Here is a 20,509-nt window from a genome sequence, read left to right on the forward strand (position 1 = left end):
CATCATTTAGTTTCCAGACATTTTGTAAAGTAAGCCGTAATGCTCTTGTCCTTTCCTACTGGCAGAAATCTGCAATAGACAGAAAGCAATCAGGATGACTCCAGTCTGAACTCAGATCACGTGAGACTTTAATCGTTGAACAATTAAGAGCAGTTATACCATTGAAATGTCGTGATCCAGCATCAAGGTCATAAACCATATTGCCGCTATGAACTCCAGAATACAATTACACTGTTATCCCTAGTAAAACTTGTTCTGTTGATCAGTGTTTTAGAACAGGTGATAAAGCATTTTGACTAGTTGGTCTAAATTTTGATCAGTCAGAGGTGGTTGCTTCTCCAAAAAATAAATGACACATGGGCCCAAGGCGCACCAGCTTCAGTAGTTGTGGCACACAGGCTCAGTAGTTGTAGCCCACTGGCTTAGTTGCTCCGTGGCAAGTGGGATCTTCCCAGATCAGGGATCGAACCCGTGTCCCCTGCATTGGCAGGCGAATTCTTAACCACTTCATCACCAGGGAAGTCCCAGAATCGCAGTCTCCCTTTTAGTATCCCTTAAGCCCAAAGAATCCATGGAGAATTGTTACAGAAAATAAGGCAATAAAATATTGTAAGGACTGTAACAGAAGCATATAGTACACAGTTCATATAGACACAGCCCAAGCAGTTACAAAGTATATTAAAAGGGAGGCTGCAATTTTATTTTATTATTTTTATTATTTTTTAACATCTTTATTGGAGTATAATTCCTTTACAATGATGTGTTATTTTCTGCTTTATAACAAAGTGAGTCAGTTATACATAAGCATATGCTCCCATATTTCTTCCCTCTTGCATCTCCCTCCCTCCCACCCTCCCTATCCCACTCCTCTAGGTGGTCACAAAGCACCGAGCTGGTCTCCCTGTGCTATGTGGCTGAGGGAGGCTGCAATGTTAAAAGAATAAGATAAATTATACCCACAAACTCCCAATCTTTCCTGAAACGTTGCAATCTGGAACCCTATTGTAGGAAGCAGAAGATTCCAGGAGACATTCTACAAATGAAGGACTCTAAACCCTGTGGTTGGATAAGGAATTCTGGAAGGAAGGTATCCTCAACCGAGGAGAGCAGGTTCCTATACTTGTCTAACATCACATACCTGGATAGTTCCCACTGATCTTGGTCCAGGCATTGCCTGTCCTCTTGAGAGAAAACTATGGCCATATCCTGGAATGTCAGCGGTCCCTGAAATTAAAAGTACACATACCGTGTGGCCACGGGAAGAGTTCATAATGTGACCCAAGAAGAAAAGAGCAAGTTAAGAGAACTGGTTTTAATTTAGAAGAGTGTCTTCAATTACCCACTAATATATATATATATATATATATATATATATATATATATATATATTTTACAAAGTAAGTTTCTCTATCTTATTTCTAACTATAAGAAAAGAGTGTGGCATGTGATCCACAAAACCAGTATAGAGACTATACTTATCTGGAAAAGAAATGATAAAATGATGGTTTCAACACAGGCATATGCATTTTTGAGTGTTTTATTTATATCAAATTGGATAAAATGTGTGTATTTCTCAGACAGAAAAGACGTGTCGAGGTAGAAATGTACCTTTCAACTATTCATGGGTACACAAGGACACTGGGGAGATTGTAAAAGTTCAGATTGTGATTCAGTAGGTCCGGTGGGCCTGAGTTCTATTTTTTTAACAAGCTCACTTTTAACTAGTGATGCCACAGTCTCTGATTCATTAACGACAATTGTGAATAGCAGAGACATAATTAGAAAGGTAAAAATTCATATTTAATTTTGAACTTAAAGTGTTTTATGGATTTTACACCTTTAATAGGATAGAAAGCACAGCAGCAACAATCATTTGTGAATATTTACCATAGACCGTGTATCTTTCTAACTTTGTAGTGTAGGACTCCAGGAAAAATGCCTGGGCTGCGGTCACAGTGGACGGGGCCCTCAGGCCGGGCCGCCCCTCCAGGACGCCCGACGGGGCCCTGCGCTCCTGGCGGCTCCCTCCCCCGGCGCCTCCGTCCCTCCCAGAAGGCCTCGGGGCAGAGCGGTCCCACCCCCTGCGCGCAGAGCGGAGCCCGCGTTTCCGCAGAGCTGGAGCTCCCGGCTCGGGGTCTCTTCCCTCCGCCTTCACGGAACTGCCCCGGAGCCCGCGGCGAGGGCGGCCTCACTGACGCTGCCGGCTCTCGAGGGGCCCCGGAGGCCGAAGCCGCGACAGTCGTGCGGACGGCGGGCCGGGTAAGTGGGCGCCGACCCTCCGCCTGGTACGGTGCCCGGGCGGCAGGGCAAGACCAGCTTCTGAGGGGCAGGGGTTCGCTGCCACCCGCCGCTGCTGTGCAGAAAGGGCGGCTCCCAGCGTCTGGTCCCGGGAACTTCGGTCCCTCCTCTCGCCCCTGCCCTCGGCCTGGCACGCGGGGCCTGGGGGGCGTGGGGAGGGGGTCGGCCTGAGTGTCCTGAGGGGAAACGGGGCAAGGGAGGCGCAGGGCCCGGCTACAGCGTCAGCGCGCCTCCCCCCGACTGCGGGGAAAGCGGCTAAAAACTCCTCCCGAGGCTCGCAGGCCCCTTATTCAGCGGAGTCCTTCTGCCCTCCTTCCTCCCTGAGCTAAAGGACCGGGGGAGGGGATAGGGCAGGGCACTGGCGCAGGTAATGGGGACCATCAGCAGGTGATTGTTAACTAAGGAAAACCGGCTCTCCCCACGTGAGGAATGCAGCGCTTTTCTTTGTTTGCGGAGATGCCAGAGTCTGGGCTCCCTGAATTCCTTCCTTTCATATGCACCTCAGCGCTCTGGGGCCTGCATTCTGTATTTGCATATCCTGAGATCCTCAGGGCTCGCGGCTCACACTGGAGGGCTGCAAGGGCTGATGACTGTGATATCCTTTGTTTACTGAGATGGCAAGAAATATTCCATTTCTCACAGGCTTGAGGGGCACAGAGTGAAGAGGGTAGGAGAATCTCACTCGGCATGTACTTCGGTTTACATGTAGATAATATGTACACTTAACTGTGCTACTAGAGGTTCTCAAGTGTGATCAGTTGTACCACTGCCCTCTATGTATTAACTTCTTGAATATCATAAGATAAATGCCTATAGAACTGACTTAATCCATTTAAATAGGATAATGGTTTTTAAAGGAAACATAATAGAAATATAACAACAAATCCCTTACCACTAAAGGCTGGGTCTGGAGCAACCTAAATAAATGTTCCATTGTTAAAATATTGAAAGATGTATTCAATAGAAATATCAACAAAAATGACAAATGATGAGGGCAGCAGAATGTTGAAATGTTCTATCTTTATCCTTAAAGTGGCAGAACATCATGTATTAGTAGGCGCTGGGGGCAGAAGATGCCTGATTTTATACCTTTGTCATATTTGTACAGTTGTTTCAACAAGTAACTTAAAGACCAAATGGAAAAAAAGGAGGTTTGTGCCTGAGATCATGTTGATGTGAAACCAGGGATGGCCACCTTGTCCCAGGTGAGTTAAGTTTACCTGGCAGGTAGGCCGCAGAGCTCCTGAGAAGCAAGGGTTGGAATTTTTCTGCTGGGTGCCCCTTAGATTCTGTGACTTGACTGATTGTGAGTCATGTTTTGGAAAAGACCTGATCACAGGAAAAGGGTGGGGAAGAGTGATTTGGGGAGCAGCTAACAACATGCATCACGGCTCATGGCTTGAATGAATTTTAAAGAAACAGGAAAACAAATGCTTCTTATGGAATCAGAGAATGTCCAGCCGGACAATCCCAGAAAATGAGGAACACCCATCCCCTTTTCCAGATGAGAAAACAGAGGCCCAGCAAGGTGAAATCCCTCACCCAAGTTGCACCCGTCTCTCCTCCCCACTACGTGGTTCATGAAAGCACGACTTTTCCTGTCGTGATCACTGCTGAACCCCAAAAAGGACCAGGCATCTAGCCGCTGCTCCAAAAATTTTGGTCGACTGTAGGAACAATGCTATTTTTTTCTTTCTCACTCTTATTCAGGATTGTGCCAAGAACTCCCCAGGCTGCAATGTAATTCGATAAATGTAAATATTAATGGAGTTTTGTTGTGATGAGGACTTAGGCTTTGGAGGTAACAGACTTGGTTCAGATCTTGGTTCTGCCACTCAATAGCTGTTTGGCTTTGGGAAAATTAATAAACCTCTCTGAGCTTATTTCCTCCTTTGTAAAGTGGGGATAAATGTATCTGAGCCAGCAGAGCACCTGCATGAGAGATGTGCACTAAATATTGGTCTTTCTCACTCTCCCACGCCATCTCTGTGCTTCCCAGAGAAGTTGTACAGAAAGATATAGTACTTTTTAAAATTAATTAATTAATTAATTAATTTTTGGCTGTGTTGGGTCTTCGTTGCTGTGCGCGGGCTTTCTCCAGTTGCGGCGAGCGGGGGCTACTCTTTGTTGTGGTGCGCGGGCTTCTCATTGCAGTGGCTTCTCTTGCTGCGCTTGTTGTGGAACACCGGCTCTAGGCCCACGGGCTTCAGTAGTTGTGGCCTGCAGGTTCACTAGTTGTGGCGCATGGGCATAGCTGCTCCGCAGCATGTGAGATCTTCCCTGACCAGGGCTTGAACCCATGTCCCCTGCGTTGGCAGGCATATTCTTAACCACTGCGCCACCAGGGAAGTCCAATATAGTACTTTATAAAGAGGGGTTTTAATTGATTTCAGATAGTGTACATGTTTCTTGTAGAAAAGATTTTTCCACTACAGAAACATTAACATGCAATACCACTACAAATGCAGTATTCTATGGGTTAGATATTATCAGTAAATTTTATAAGTAATTGGGCAAAGGCCAAAGCACTAGGTACTGGGGAGTAAGAAGTCTCAAGTCTGGGGTGCCCCCCCACCCCAATTTCAAGAGTAGGGTGTGTTTTTCAAATCCATATTTCATCTGGTCTTTGTTTCTCATCCATCCTCTGTGTCTGCCTTTCACAAAAGGCTCAGATCCTCCACTTTCACACCCTCCCGGCTGGCTGTTCCCCAGCTCCCGTCCTGGAACCTCTGCACGCATGGGTGTGTCTGCTCTCCCTGGGCCTCACCAGCTTTGCCAGGGAGCTGCTGTATCGTGCACTGCTAGCTGTACCCCAGAGTGCCTAGACCCTTCTGGTACATGAAGTACACCCTCATCACCATGAGTGCACGCCCATCCCCTTACCTTATATCCTGCCTCTAAGCCAGGCTTGGGGGTGACTAGTGTGCCTTCAGCTATGTGAGGTGCTGGGATCAAAGTGAAGTTCCCAGCTTTTGAAGTTGCAGGCTTGAGGGGCACACAGTGATTTAAAGTCGGGTCACCTGACTTAAAGGGGGGGCTGGTTGCTTTAAAGCCAGGGCAGCTGGCTTAAACCCTGCGTCCCTCCGCTGCAGGACGAGACCAACTTTGGCGGTGCTCGGGTTTGCTCCAAGCCAGCACTGCTGTGCAGGAAGAGCTTCCAGGAGTGCCTTAGTGCGGGGGGACTTGGTCCGTTGTCTTGCCGCTGCCCTCAGAGCGGGGCCACCTGCTCTTCTGGAGGAGAATCAGGGAGGGGGAAGTGCAGAGTCCCGGCTGGAGTTGCGGCACCCCTTGTCTGATGGCAGGGAAGGGGGGACGGGGCTGTGTGGTGTCCTGGGGCTGGACTCACCAGGTCGACTCAGCCTCTCAGCCTCCTAACCTCACCCCACACACCCCACAAGAGTCTCCAATAATATGTAATTGTGCCTTAGGTTCTCGGTCTTCAAACTCATACCCAGGCTCCCAGGTCCCTTGATTTAGCCAATTCCTCTGTGCTCTTTCTTCTATTAGATACAGTCCCAGAGGGAGGGGCTGGGGGATGGGACTGGAGGGACCCCGGCAGCACTGGCCTAGGCTGACTAAAGAGATCCAGGGCCTGCGCTATGACACATGTGCGAGGACCCTTAAGGCGCAATCGAGGGGGCCAGTTAGAGGCAGTCCTTGTTGCCTCAAGTGAGTATGGATCACCATCGGGTGGGGAGCATGCTGACCCCTGAGAAGTACTGTTAGAAGGATGTGTTCCTCCCTCAGCTTCAAGGACGTGGGTGGGCTTCAGGGCTCCATTTCCCCTCCAGACCTCCAGGTCTGACTGCACCCCAGCAGCCTTGCAGACCTGGCTTCCTGTCCCAGAACTTGCCAGGCTCCAGGAAGAATCCAGACTGCAGAGATGGTGCTTGAGCGCTCCAGCTTAAGAAGTGCTGTCCCTGGGGACCCAACAGTGGAGGGAGGAAGGGTGAAGGGAGTAGGGGGGTGGGGTTGGGAGGGGTGGCTGTCCTGGGAGACGTTGAGAGAGAAATATCGCCCCCCACACCCCCTGCCCCCTGCAACTGACTGACCCACTGATGCCATAGGATCTCAGGCCCTTTTAGTCAGAGATGCCTCGGTTTCTTTACTCCTGCGTTCAAAACTATGCAAAACCAACTCTTCATCCTCTTGCTGCCCGGCCAGGACTTGTAAAGCACTGTTCTTTTGGAGCACTCGTTCCCTAAACTGCAGTTTGGAGCTGTCCCAGCTATTTAAAGGTGTTCTCCTTAAACTGAGACTAAATCCTACTCTTTTGGAAAAACACCCTGCACTTCCGAGGAGATCATGTTTTCTGCCCATTCCTTCCTTCTACTTCCCTCTTAAGAAGCCCTGTGCTCAAAGGGCTTGGTGACTTATTTTTTGCTTGATGTCAAAAAGAAACCTTCCCCATGCACCGCAAAAATCTTTCCTGGAGCATAGGTGTTTCAAAACCATGACCGTGTTTTGCAGTCAGTATACACTGGGTAGACTGCCTAGCAGTCCCTGGAAGAGCCAGAGGTGAGCGTAATCAACGTATCTGATTGGATGCCCTTCAAGTTTAGGAAGGTCCCATTCTTATGCCCCAGCAGATAAGACAGGGCCCTGGATGGCTGTGGCTGTGATTAGATAACTTCTGATGATTTTATTTCCCTTACTGAGCTGCTGCTTCTAGGTTAAATTCATTTTATTACCTGTCCTTTTTTTTTTTTTTTTTTGCGGTACTTGGGCCGCTCACTGTTGTGGTTTCTCCCGTCGTGGAGCACAGGCTCCGGACGCACAGGCTCAGCGGCCATGGCTCATGGGCCTAGCCGCTCCGCGGCATGTGGGATCGATCCTCCCATACTGGGGCATGAACCTGTGTCCCCCGCATTGCAGGCGGACTCTCAACCACTGCGCCGCCAGAGAAGCCCTACCTATACATTTTTAAAGAAAGACTGAAAAAGTCACTGTAATAGGTCAGGAGTCTGAGCTCAGGGTTAGTGAAAGGTACTCACAGGGAGGAAGGTGGATAAACATAGGTGCGTAAAATAGGAGGGTTGGCAAGTACAGCCAGGACGACCGGGTTCACCGTGCGCACTAATAAAGGCCAGAATCTCCTCATTTATCTCTGGTGGGAAGTTCTGATGGTTTCTCAGGATCAAACTCAAATCATATTCAAACTAGGGGGCTTCCCAGAAGGCGCTGAAGCACCGGCAGAGCCCACCTGCGCTCCCACCTTGGCACTCCAGGATCAGAGTTGGGTTTGGAGATGGGGTTGCTGTAACCCCAAGGAGGTGAGCAGAGAGGAGGAGTTGATTACCGGTCTCCTCTGACTCTCTGGCCCAAATTGCCTGGCTTCATGGGGGGGGCAGAGTTTTGCTTTGAGCAACTTATGGGGCACTTCCAGACTGGTGGGGTTGCCCAGTGGCCCGACAGTCTGACAGGCTGGCTGCGGTGTGACCGCCCTTTGTTTCTTCAGAATCTGTTCATCAGGAGGTGCATGGTTGGGGAAGCCCATTCACCGCTCCCCCCAAAGGGTGAAGGCACCTTCCCTCTCTGTACCCTATGATCACCAGGTACTTGAAATGAATGCAAGGTTTTTGACTTCAAGGAAGAGCTCACATAACCCCTTCTGCCTCATAATGTGTGGGATTTACTATAATGGAAGGACATTATAAAGAACAGGTAGAAAACCCACCTGCTGGTCTCCATGTAGGAGTTTATTTTGCATGAATCTCTCCTACTCGAGCAGATAGCAGAGGTTTATTTTTGTTCCCGTGTGTGTAGTTGTGGCAGAGGACATAGGTATGGTGGTTTGAAGCCCTCAAAGAAATATTCTCAGAATTCTCAAGACTTCTCTTGATTGGAACCGAAAGAGACCTGGAAAAGGAGGAAAAGCAAAGGAGGAGGGAGAACGAATGGCTGTTTCTCAGTAAATTCACCTTCCTGGTTGATTTTTCTGTCTTCTCATTTCTTTTAACTTCTATGTATGTCTAATGGAATGATGTAGAAAGGCTGATTTGTATGCTTTAAAAGATTTTACATCACAAAGAAACTAGAAGTGGCTAACAGAACTTATTCACATCAATGTTACATAGAGACTTTGATATTAAATTTGTATACTAAAATGGGTTAATCCAAATTTTCTCTTTGTTTTTGAGTGAACATTTGTAACATATTTTTGTAGATAATAATTTATCCTAGATATACAAAATTGTGAGAATGGGTACCATTTTTCACCACTTAAATGATTTCTTTTAAATGAATAGATCGTACACTTTAAAGGCCAGTGTTGTCTTACATGTTGTTTTTTAATTCCTTGATTTCCAAAACTTGTGTTTATTTAATTGATTTCTATCTAATAATCTGTCTCTCCTTTATTGTTTCTTACTTTATATTTTATTGATCTATAGTTAATTTACATTATTATATTAGTTTCAGAGGTACAACATAGTGATTCATAAATGTTTAGGTTCTTCTCCATTTATACCTATTATAAGAGAGTGGCTCTATTCCCCATGCTATACAGAACATCACTGTAGATTATTGATTTTATACATAGTGGATTCTTCCTCAGAATCTCCTACCACTATTTTGCTCCTCCACCCTGTCTCTCCCTGCTGGTAACCACTAGTCTGTTGTTTAATCTGTGAGTCTGTTTCATTGTTGTTGTTGTTGTATTCAGTGTTTTAGATGCCACGTGTAAGTGATAACCTACCAGGCTTGTTTTCTCTGCGGCTTATTTTACTAAGCATAATACCCTCCAAGTCCATCCATGTTCTTGCAAATAGCAACATTTCACTTTTTGCTGAAGTCATCATAAATATCATTTTTTATCCCCTAACCTATTGATGAACCCTTAGTTTGACTCTATATCTTGGCTATGGCAAATAACACTGTTATGAACATTGGTGTGCAGTTATTTTTTTTTAAATAGTGTTTTTGTTTTCTTCTTATATACCCAAGAGGGAAATTGCTGGATATTATGGTAGTTCTATTTTTAGTTTTTTGTGGAACCTCCGTTCTTCTTTCCACAGTAGCTGCACTACTTCACATTCACATCAAGGGTTTACAAGTTTCCCTTTCTCCACATCCTCACTAACCTTTTTTATTTGTGACCTTTTTGATGACAGCCATTCTGACAAGACTGAGGTGATATATCTCATAGTTTTGATTTGCATTTTATTGCTGATTAGCTATGTTTAGCATCTTTGTGCATTCTGGCTGTCTATCTGTATTTTTTCCTTGGAAAAATGTCTATTTAAGTCTTCTCATTTTTTAAAAAAATATTTTGGGTGCAGTTCTGATATTGAGTTGTATGTGCTGTTTCTGTAGTTTAGATATGAACCCTTGCTTGGTCACCTTTTTGGTGTTAACCTCTTATCATGTGCAAATATTGTCTCCTTCAGCAGGTTGTCTTTTCATTTTGTCTTTGGTTTCCTTTGCTGTGCAAAATCTTTTAAGTTTAGTGAAGTCCCATTTGTTTATTTTTGCTTTTGTTTCATTTGCCTTAGTAGACTGAACGCAAAACTGTTGCTATCATTTATGTTGAAGAATGTTCTGTATTTTCCTCTCGGGGTTTTATGGTCCTACATTTAGGTCTTTATTCAGTTTTGCGTTAATTTTATATACGGTGTGCTAAAATACTCTAATTTTATTCTTTTCCATGTAGCTGACCAGTTTTCCTAGTACCACTTATTGAAGAGACAGTTTTTCCTCCATATTGCCTGCTTTGTCATAAATCAATTAAATATACGTGTGTGGGCTTATTTCTGGGATCTCTATTCTATCCCAGTGATCTTTGTGTCTGTTTTTGCTCCGGTCCGATGCTCTTTGATTACTGTCGCTTTGCACTATAATCTGAAGTCAAGGTGCGTGATGCCTCCAGCTCTGTTCTTTCTCAAGATTGTTTGGCTATTTGGGGTCTTTGTGTTTCTATACAAATTTTAAAATTACTTTTTCAAGTTCTATGAAAATGCTTTGGTATTCTGATAGGGATTGCATTAAATCTGTAGATTGTCTTTGGCAGTATGGTTATTTTAACAGTATTAATTCTTCCAGTCCATGCACCTGGTATATTTTCTCATCTTTTTCTGTTGCCTTCAACTTCTTTCACCAATGGCTGATACATTTCTGAGTACGTGTCTTTTACCTGCTTAGGTGTGTTTGTTCTTAGGTATCTTATTATTTTTAGTGTGATTGCATATGGTATTGTTTTCTTAATTTTTTTCTTTCTGACAGCTTTGAGTTTTGTTTTTTTCTTCTTTTTCTAATTCCTTCAGGTGTAATGTTAGGTTGTTTATTTGATATTTTTCTTGTTTCCTAAGAATAAGCTTGTATCACTATAACTTCCCCCTGTGAACTGCGTTGGCTGTGTCCCATAGATTTTGGATCACTGTGTGTTCATTTTCATTTCTCTTGGGTATTTTTAGAATCCCTCTTTAATTTCTTCACTGTTCCTTTCTTCCCCTTTTATTCACCTGTGATGTGAGGACTATCTTTAATATGATGTTTGGATTTCTTTCAGTTGTGTGTGTGTGTGTGTGTGTGATTATTTCAGTTGCTGAGCTCTTAGTTTCACGTGGACACTAACAACCCTGCATTGTTACTCTGCTCCCCCACAGTTACTGAATTTGACCTTATATTTTACATCTACTTGTTTTGTGTGTCCCTTAACTTCTTATTGTGAATATAGATGATTTTATTACTGTTTTCTTTCATCCTTCCTATTAGCTGTGTACGTGGTTGATTTACTGCCTTTGTTGAATATTTGCCTTATCCAATGAGGTTTTTCAGTTAGTAAGTTTCCTTTTCTAATTTTTATGTTTCAGTCATGGCCTTTTCTTTTTCACTGAGAAAAGCCCCTTTAAGATTTCTCATAAAGCTGGTTTGGCGATGCTGTGCTCTTTTAGTTTTGCTTCTCTGTAAAACTTTAGATCTCACCATCAAATCTGAAGGAGAGCCTTGCTGGGTAGCGTATTTTTGGTTATAGGCTTTTCCCTTTCATGACTTTAAATATACCATGCCACTCCCTTCTGGCATGCAGAGGTTATCCTGAAAAGTCAGCTGATAACTTAATGCAAGTTCCATGTTTGTAACTTGTTGCTTTTCCTTTGCTCCTTTTAATAGTGTCTTTTTATCTTTATTTTTTTGCCATTTTAATTACAATGAGTCTTGGTGTGGTCCTCTTTGGGTTGATCCTGTTTTGGCCTTACTGTGTTTACTGGACTTGGATGTCTGTTTTCTTTCCCAGGTTATGGAAGTTTTCAGCTCTTATGTCTTCAGGTATGCTCTACACTGCTTTCTCTTTCCTTTTTGCTTCTGGGACCAGTATAATGCAAATATTAGTACACTTGATGTTTCACATGTCTGTTCAACTTTCTTCATTTCATTTTAATCTATTGTTTTACAGTTCATCTTCAGTGATTGCCAGTACACTCTCCTTCAGTTTTCTGATTCACTCCTCTGTGTCATTTAGTCTACAGTAGTTTCCTTTTAGTGTATTTTTCATTTCAGTTATTGTATTCCTCATCTCTGTTTTGTTGTTCTTTAATGCTCTAACTCTTTTTTAAAAAATTCTACCTTCTTGCTCTGGTCGTCCATTCTTCTCCTGAGTTCTTTGATCATCTTTATAGTCATTACCTTGAACGATTTTTTGAGGAGATTGGTTACCTCCACTTCACTTAGATCTTCTTCTGAGTTCTTATCTTGTTCCTTCATTTGGATCGTGTTTCAGTGTCACCTCATTTTTCTTAACTTGCTGTTTTTATTGCTATGTATGTAGTATGTTTGTTACATTTCCTGACCTTCTAGAAGTGGCCTTTTGTAGGAGAGGTCCTATGTGTCCCAGAAGCCCACTGTCCCCTGGTCACTAGAACTATATATTCTAGGTGTACCCCCTATGTTGGCTACTTGGGCTCTTCTATTGTGGTGGGCTGACTACTGTGGGTGGTCTGGTAGGCTTGGCTGCCCCCAGACTGCTTGTTTGACAGACTCTGCCTTGTATGGAGGCTGTCTGTGCTGCTTGGTGAGGCTAAATCATAAGGCAGTTGGCTGCACAACTCTGTGGGACACCAAATCTAGTGCTGGTTCACTTATGGGTAGAATTGCAGTCCAGGTGATATCAGGGCTAGTGCCCAGTCACTGCGGTGATGCTGGCTACTGGGAGGAAGACACAGGTCCTGAGTTCTGGCTGCAGGGCCCAGGAGTCTCAGAGTTGGTGTTGGATCACTGTTCCTGACACAGCTATCTGCAGGGTCTGGGGTATCCCTAATCTTGTGTTGTCATTCTTATGGGCAGGGTCAAGACCCAAGTGAGTCCATGGCTGCTTCTGGCCTGCAAATGAGTGTTCTGGTCACACAGGCTGCTGGGCTGTGGTATTCCTGGAGCTGGTGTGTGCTTGTTGGTGTATGAGGCTGATCCCACTGCTAGAGCAGATTTGCTGTTGGGTAGGTCCAAGCTCCATCCAGTCCCTGTGCAGTAATCACCTGCCGACGGTGAGACTGATTCCAAGGCCAGAGCAGGCTCACTTGTCAGAGGGGCCAAGGACTCTGGGGCTGGTGCCTCTCCACTTAGGTGTGGAGGCTGGTCCTGGGGCTTTTGGTTGCTGGGCCCATGTCCAGCGGCAGCTGTGCATTGAGAGGGTCTGAAAGCAGCCTGTTTGCTGGTGGATGGGGCTATGCCCCTGCTCAGTTAGTTGCTTGGCCTGCAGCATCCTAGTACTTGTGTCTATAGTCTGGTGGAAATGGGTAGGGCTAGACCCTGAGGCTAAAAAGATAGAGGGAGGACTCTGAAATTATGCTTGCTGGTACCAGTGGCCACGAGGTAGAAGGAGCTCCCCCAAGTGGCTGCTGCCAGTGTCTATGTCCCTGAGGCTGTGCTGTAGTTGCCTCTGGACTCTCTGGGAGACTCTCCAAGATCAGGAGGTAGGTGTGACCCAGGATCCTTTCAAATGAGTCATACCTGGGGTTTCTAAGGAGTTATATACACAGTTGCTATTTGGATTGCTTGTTGATGAAGATCAGTGGAAAAACTAGAGTCGTTTCCAAGTGTAGGTAAGATATAATGAGAGGATGGAGGTGGGAAGTAGGGAGGCCCAGAGAAAAGTGGGAAGGTCATACTGGGCCAAGATGGTGGTAATATCCAGCAGAACGGATGGTAGGGCAGACTGTGGTTTCACCTTTTTTATTTCGGCTCCCCACCTCATCCTTAATAATTCTTTGGGAATATTTCATTGCTCTGTGATGCAGGTACAGAATTCGAGTGAGGAGACTACACTCTCAGCGTCCAGCTGTCTGAGTCCTCAGTGTGCTTCAAATGATGGAGAACTATTGCTTCTTTATGAGAAGAGTTAGTACCTCGTAGCTAAGCTTTAGCTGGAGCTTATGCAGGATTGATTCCAATTTATATATACTGTTGGCATGGAGGTTCCTCCTCCTCTTTTCTTGACCATTATGAAATGAATCTATATTTCTCAATGTTTGTGTGTATCAGATAAATACATTAAGTAAAGGAATCTTATATATTGCTCCCTGCATAGTTTGCTCTTTCTTGTTTCTCTTTTACCTTTACTAAATTAGCACAGTGAGAGACCGTGCAATGTTCTAATCAGGAGAGATTAGAATATCATATTTCTAGAGAGGTTGGTTGGACAGAGCAGGGGTCCCAGTGAGAATCAAAGCTTCTGTTTCTACTTGGAAGTGTACCTGTATAGAGTAGAGGGCTCCAGGAAATATCCTAGAATATTGCAATGTCCCTGCGGGAGATCATTAAGAGAGGCAGGATCTGGTCCCAGATCAGTGCACTATGACATGTTTGTCAGTCATCTGGTGTGAGATTCTCAGAGCCAATCCCATATGGTAAGGCTGAGTGCAGAGTATGAAGCACCTGTGAAAGCCTTTGATTGAATGTTAAAGATGAAGCTCTGATTTTGGGGAGAATTTTCTTACCTGACTGAATGTCACCCTTCTGTGGGGATGAGATTCTGTGCTTTTCTTCTCTTGATGACCACTGACTGAAAGTCATTAGAGGATCATGTCTAGACGGCATTCTTTATTTAATTTCTTAAAGAAGAAAACATAGAAAGCATTTTTATCCACTTTCAAATTGAGGATCAAGGGAAATGACATCAGTGAAAATGTCAGAGTAGGGAACTCTAGCTTGTGCCATCACCAGAAACACTGACATACGTGGTAAAACCTGTCAGAATGATCTTATCAACACATGTAAGTTTTCTTTTCTTTTCACCCTGTAGATTTATCTTTCACCGAAACTTAACTTACTACAAGATGTGGAGAATAAACAGGGAAGTAGAAACTGCATTTCCTGATGAGAGAATCACTAAGTCACATTAGTTGTTCTGAGCTATGTCTTACTCACCGTGACTGTAATTAAAACAAACAAACAAACAAAACACTTTTTTTTGGTAAGTCAGTTCTGACATTTCCTCGTTAAAGACAAGGTAACAGATACAGATTTAGATCTACCAGAATTGAGCAAAATGTTGATTGTACCTGTGCTGCATATATGAGCATGACCTGCTACAAATCTTCATTATACTTATTGCCACAACTGACAAATTCACTTTGGCCACTCCTGATATGTTGCGTGTAAGGAATGCATAGGACACTAACCCCAGCTGGTCACAGGTAAACTCTGCCACGTGGATTACTGCATGTTTTCCTGCTGGAAGACCACACATTCTCGAGTATCATGACTGCAGAGTATGTGGGCTCTTCTTTTTTCTGGATAAAGGTTAGATAGTCACCTAATTTTATGAGAAATATATAAATTGTATTTGCATATTCTTCAGGTTTTTATTTATCCATTCTCTTTCAAGTCCTAAGTGCAAATATTAAAGTGATTTCCAAGAGGGTGGTAAATAAGACAGCTACGTTTATGTTCCAAAATTATCAATAAAGCATAATACAATTGTAAATGCATTAATGTGTGATTAATATGTAGATACTATGTAAATGCAATTTTAGTAATGCTTTGTGGAGAGCTTCAGAATCTAGGTATTTAAAAAAAAAAGAAGAAGGAGTTTTTGAAACTCTCAGGAATTATATAGAAGTTTTTGTGTCTATAATTATCAATCTGGAATAATGCATTTTCTCAGAAATAAACTAGGCATAAAATTGTACGAAAAAACTTCATGAAATGAAAGAGCATGTGAGGTGGGCATACAAGAAAAAGAATATTCTCAGAGAATAATGAACAGTGTGAAGTTCAGCAGAAGTGTAATACAGATTCAAAGAGTAAAACTTTGGAGAGCCTATTTATGAGTTCCTCATATTGCATCTTTGGAGAGACGGTAGTCATTTGAAATATGATGTTATAAGATGACGTTAACATACTTAAATACTTTCATTTAGAAATGACCACTTAGAACCAGAATAAATGAAAGAGAGCACAAAATTATGTTTTTGTTGATTTTTGAAGATCTCAGGTGAGTGCTGATAATTTAAATGTATATGATGTCAGGCTTCCCTGGTGGTGCAGTGGTTGAGAGTCTGCCTGCCGATGCAGGGGACACGGGTTCATGCCCCAGTCCGGGAAGATCCCACATGCCACGAAGCGGCTAGGCCCGTGAGCCATGGCCGCTGAGCCTGCACGTCCGGAGCCTATGCTCCACAATGGGAGAGCCCACAACACTGATAGGCCCGCGTACTGCAAAAAAAAGCAAAAAAAACAAAAAAAAACATGGTGTCTTTCACTGCGAAATAAAGGAGCTTTGGAGGATTCCTGGAATGAATGTCAATATTATGACAATAGTATGAGTGTGTTTCATGTTTGGTAATTACAATCATTGTTGCTTTTGCTGTGGTCATCCATTTACAATGTTTGGTGTCAGTTGATTTTTCTCTTGTAAAAATAAAATGCAGTCTGTGTGTGTGGAAAAAAAACATACATGATGTCGTGATAAAGTTGTATGTAATTTGAGATCTGGCAAAAAGCATTTCTTTTCTGTAATGCTAGGATGCTAATTGGACATTTTTGCAAGAAAGAGATTTCAGGATGCAAATCTCGTGTCTCTAAGGTGGGAAGCCAGTTGGTGGAACATTCTATTAAACTTGTGTAAGTGCAGAAATATTTTTTTGGAAGAAAGAGGTCATGAATCCCTTTTTTTTTTTTTTTTTTTTTTTTTTTTTTTCTGTACGCGGGCCTCTCACTGCTGTGGCCCCTCCCGTTGCGGAGCACAGGCTCCGGACACACAGGCTCCGCGGCCATGGCTCGCGGGCCCAGCCGCTCCACGGCATGCGGGATCCTCCGGGATAGGGGCACGAACCCGTGTCCCCCGCATCGGCAGGCGGACTCCCAACCACTGCGCCACCAGGGAAGCCCATGAATCCCTTTTTAACAGTTAGTGGTTTATAGTATACTGAATGAGCAAAATGGGTATTTCTGAACTTTAGAAAAAAATAATATAGTTTTTCTGCAGTTATATTATGCAGCTGATGTAGAATATCAAAAATTCTTTATTTTGAAAAACAATGTAATCAGTTTGACATAATTCATATATATTGAACCTGTGGTACACACACACAATAAAACATACATTCAAAAAATCTTTTTCACTTAAGAAATATTTTCTAGTGTAGTTGATTTACAACGTTGTGGTATTTTAAAATACATGTTTATTAGAGTATAATTGCTTTATAACACTGTGTTAGTTTCTGCTTTACAACAAAGTGAATCACCTGTATGTATACATATATCCCCATATCCCCCCGTCTTGAGGCTCCCTCCCAGACTCCCTATCCCACCCCTGTGGGGGACATAAAGCACCGAGCTGATCTCCCTGTGCTATGCGGCAGCTTCCCACTAGCTCTTTTACATTTGGTAGTGTACATATGTCAGTGCTACTCTCTCACTACGTCCCTGTCTCCCCTTCAGCCCTGTGTCCTGAAGTCCGTTCTCTACATCCGTGTCTTTATTCCTGCCCTGTCACTAGGTTCGTCAGTACCATTTTTCTAGATTCCATATATATGTGTTCACGTACAGTATTTGTTTTTCTCTTTCTGACGTACTTCACTCTGTATGACAGACTCTACGTCCAACCACCTCACTACAAATAACTCAATTTTGTTCCTTTTTATGGCTGAGTAATACTCCATTGTATATATAGGCCACATCTTCTTTCTGTATTCATCTGTTGATGGACACTTAGGTTGGCTCTATGTCCTGGCTATTGTAAATAGTGCTACAGTGAATATTGTGGTACATGTATCTTTTTGAATTATGGTTTTCTCCGGGTATATGCCCAGTAGTGGGATTGCTGGGTCATATGGTAGTTCTATTTTTAGCTTTTAAGGAACCTCCATATTGTTCTCCATAGTGGCTGTATCAGTTTACTTTCCCACCAACAGTGCAGGAGGGTTCCCTTTTCTCCACACCCTCTGCAGACTTTATATATTATTGTATTAATTTCTGCTGTGCAGCAAAGTGATTCAGTCATATATATATATATATATATATATATATATATATATTCGTTTCCATTATGGTTTATCACAGGATACTGAATATAGATTCCTCTGCTGTACAGTAGGTCTCTGTGGCTTGTCCATCCTATGTAGAATAGTTTGCTTCTGCTATTCCAAAACTCCGAATCTTTCCATCACTCTCTCCTTGGCAACCACAACTCTGTTTTCTTTTTTTTTTTTTTTTTATTAATTTATTTTTGCTGTGTTGGTTCTTCGTTTCTGTGCAAGGGCTTTCTCCAGTTGCGGCAAGTGGGGGCCACTCCTCATCGCGGTGCGCGGGACTCTCACCATCGCGACCTCTCTTGTTGCGGAGTACAGGCTCCAGACGCGCAGGCTCAGCAGCTGTGGCCCACGGGCCCAGTTGCTCCGCGGCATGTGGGATCCTCCCAGACCAGGGCTCGAACCCGTGTCCCCCGCATTAGCAGGCAGACTCTCAACCACTGCGCCACCAGGGAAGCCCCTGTTTTCTATATCTGTGTGTTTGTTTCTGTTTTGCTGACATGTTCATTTGTGTCCTGTTTTCGATTCCACATGTAAGTGATATTATACGGTATTTGTCTTTCTCTTTCTGACTTACCTCACTTTGTATCATTATCTCTATGTCCATCCATGTTGCTGCAAATGATATTACTTCATTATTTTTTATGTCTGAGTAATATCTTTTGTATACGTATACCACACTTTCTTTATACATTCATTTTTCAATGAACATTTAGGTTGTTTCCATGTCTTGGCTATTATAAATAGTGCTGCTATGAACATAGGGTTTTATGTATTTTTTTGAATTATAGTTTTGTCTAGATATATGTCCACAGGTGGGATTGCTAGATCATATGGCAACTCTCTTTATAGTTTTTTTGAGGAAGCTCCATACTGTTTTCCATAGTGACTGCACCAATTTACACGGCCACCAACAGTGTAGAAGGGTTCCCTTTTCTCTATACCCCATCCAGCATTTGTTAATTGTAGATTGTTTTTAATGATGGCCATTCTGATCAGTGTGAAGTGATACCTCATTGTAATTTGGATTTGCATTTCTCTAATAATTAGTGATGATGAGCATCTTTTCATGTGCCTATTGGCTATCTGTATGTCTTCTTTAGAGAAATGTTTATTTAGTTCTTCTACCCATTTTTCCATTGAGTTATTTGTTATATTGTTATTGAGTTGTATGAGCTGTTTGTATAGTTTGTAAATTAAGCCATTGTCAGTCTCATCATTTACTAATATTTTCTCCCAGCCCATAGGTTGTATTTTCATTTTGATTATGGTTTCCTTTGCTGTGCAAAAGCTTATAAGTTTGATGAGTTCCTGTTTCTTTTTTGCTTTTACTGTAAGTCCCCTGCATATGAACAAGTTCTGTTCCAAGAGTGCGTTTGTACGTCCAATTTGTTTGTAAGTCCAACAAAGTTAGCCGAGGTACCCAGGTTACACAGTCAGCTATACAGTATTGTACCGTAATAGGTTTATAATACTTTTCACAGAAACAATACATAAGAAGCAAACACAAAAACAAAACATTTTTAGTCTTACAGTACAGTAACTTGAAAAGTACAGTAATACAGTACAACAGCTGGGATACTAAGGCTGGCATCAAGGGAACAGGCGAGGAGAGTTACTGATTGGAGGAGGGAGAGGAGGTGGGAGATGGTAGAGGTGAAGGAGTATCAGCAGTAGGAGACAGAGGGCAAGTTCCAATTTCACTCATACCTGACATTGATGACACAGGTTCTGGTTCCTTGCTGGATTTAATTCTATCTACCCTCTTGAAGAAATGACCCATTGATGTCTGGGTTGTAGCTCGTTTCTTCTCATCATAGATGATGACACGGTAGCACTGGTTTGCGTTCTGAATGGCTGCTGCCACCTTTGGGTACCATTGTAGGTTCGAGCCCTGTGCCTCAGAAACTAACAGTGCCTCCTCAAAGTTAGAAGATGCCCTTGGCATTTTCTGTGTCGTGAATCTCTTCAGTTCTTCAGTTACTTCTTCTTCCTCCTGTCCCTCTTCATCCTTTCTCTGCGCCTCCAATTCCATCAGTAAGCTCCTCATGTTGCACAGCAAGGAGTTCAATAAAATCGTCCTCTTGCAGATCTAGCTCCAGCTTCTCGCTGAGGGTCACTACGTTGCTGAAGACCTCTTCAGACTTCTGATCTGCCTTCTCAAATCCACAAACATCATGAACAAACTGTGGGCAAAGGTTCTTCCAAACCCCATTCATGGTGACCACCATACACTCACACCATGCAAAGTTTTTTATGGCCTTGTAGATGTTATAGTCCTTCCAAAATTGTCCCTAGGTTCTTCCTGATTTGTCACTTACCTTTACTGCCTGACAAAAAGTGTGACATAAATAATATTTCTTGAAAGTCGCTATAACTCCCTGGTCCATAGGATGGATGAGCAATGCAGTATTCGGTGACAGATACACTACTTTGACGTTGGGAAAAGTCATCCATGAATGGGGGGTGGCCCAGAGCATTGTCGAGCAGCAGAAGAATGTTTTTTTGGGACGTCCTTCTCTGAGCAATATTTCTCTACATCTGGGATAAAGTGGTGGCAAAACCAGTCCTGGAATGTGGCCTGTGTAATCCAGGATTTGGGGTTACGCTTCCACACAATAGGAAGAGAGTCATTGGCTATGTTTTTAAGGGTTCTTGGGTTCTCTGAATGATGAACTAAGGGAGGCTTCAGCTTCATCTCACTGGAAGATTTGCCACCAAACAACAGTTAGCCTATCTGTTGCTGC

The 20,509-nt window shown here is 43.3% G+C and overlaps 1 long non-coding RNA gene across 1 annotated transcript in view; it reads left to right on the forward strand.

Moving 5' to 3' along the window:
* The first annotated feature begins 2,098 nt into the window (after window positions 1–2,098).
* Window positions 2,099–20,509, forward strand: part of LOC308610398 — a 42,874-nt gene continuing 24,463 nt past the window's right edge. The window contains exons 1-2 of the long non-coding RNA XR_014014541.1: window positions 2,099–2,259; window positions 3,407–3,503. This is a non-coding gene — a long non-coding RNA (uncharacterized lncRNA). The remainder of the gene's footprint in view (window positions 2,260–3,406; window positions 3,504–20,509) is intronic.

The sequence above is a fragment of the Mesoplodon bidens genome (assembly GCF_964165515.1).
Source record: "Mesoplodon bidens genome assembly, contig: HAP1_SCAFFOLD_290, whole genome shotgun sequence".
NCBI classification, from domain to species: Eukaryota; Metazoa; Chordata; class Mammalia; order Artiodactyla; family Ziphiidae; genus Mesoplodon; species Mesoplodon bidens.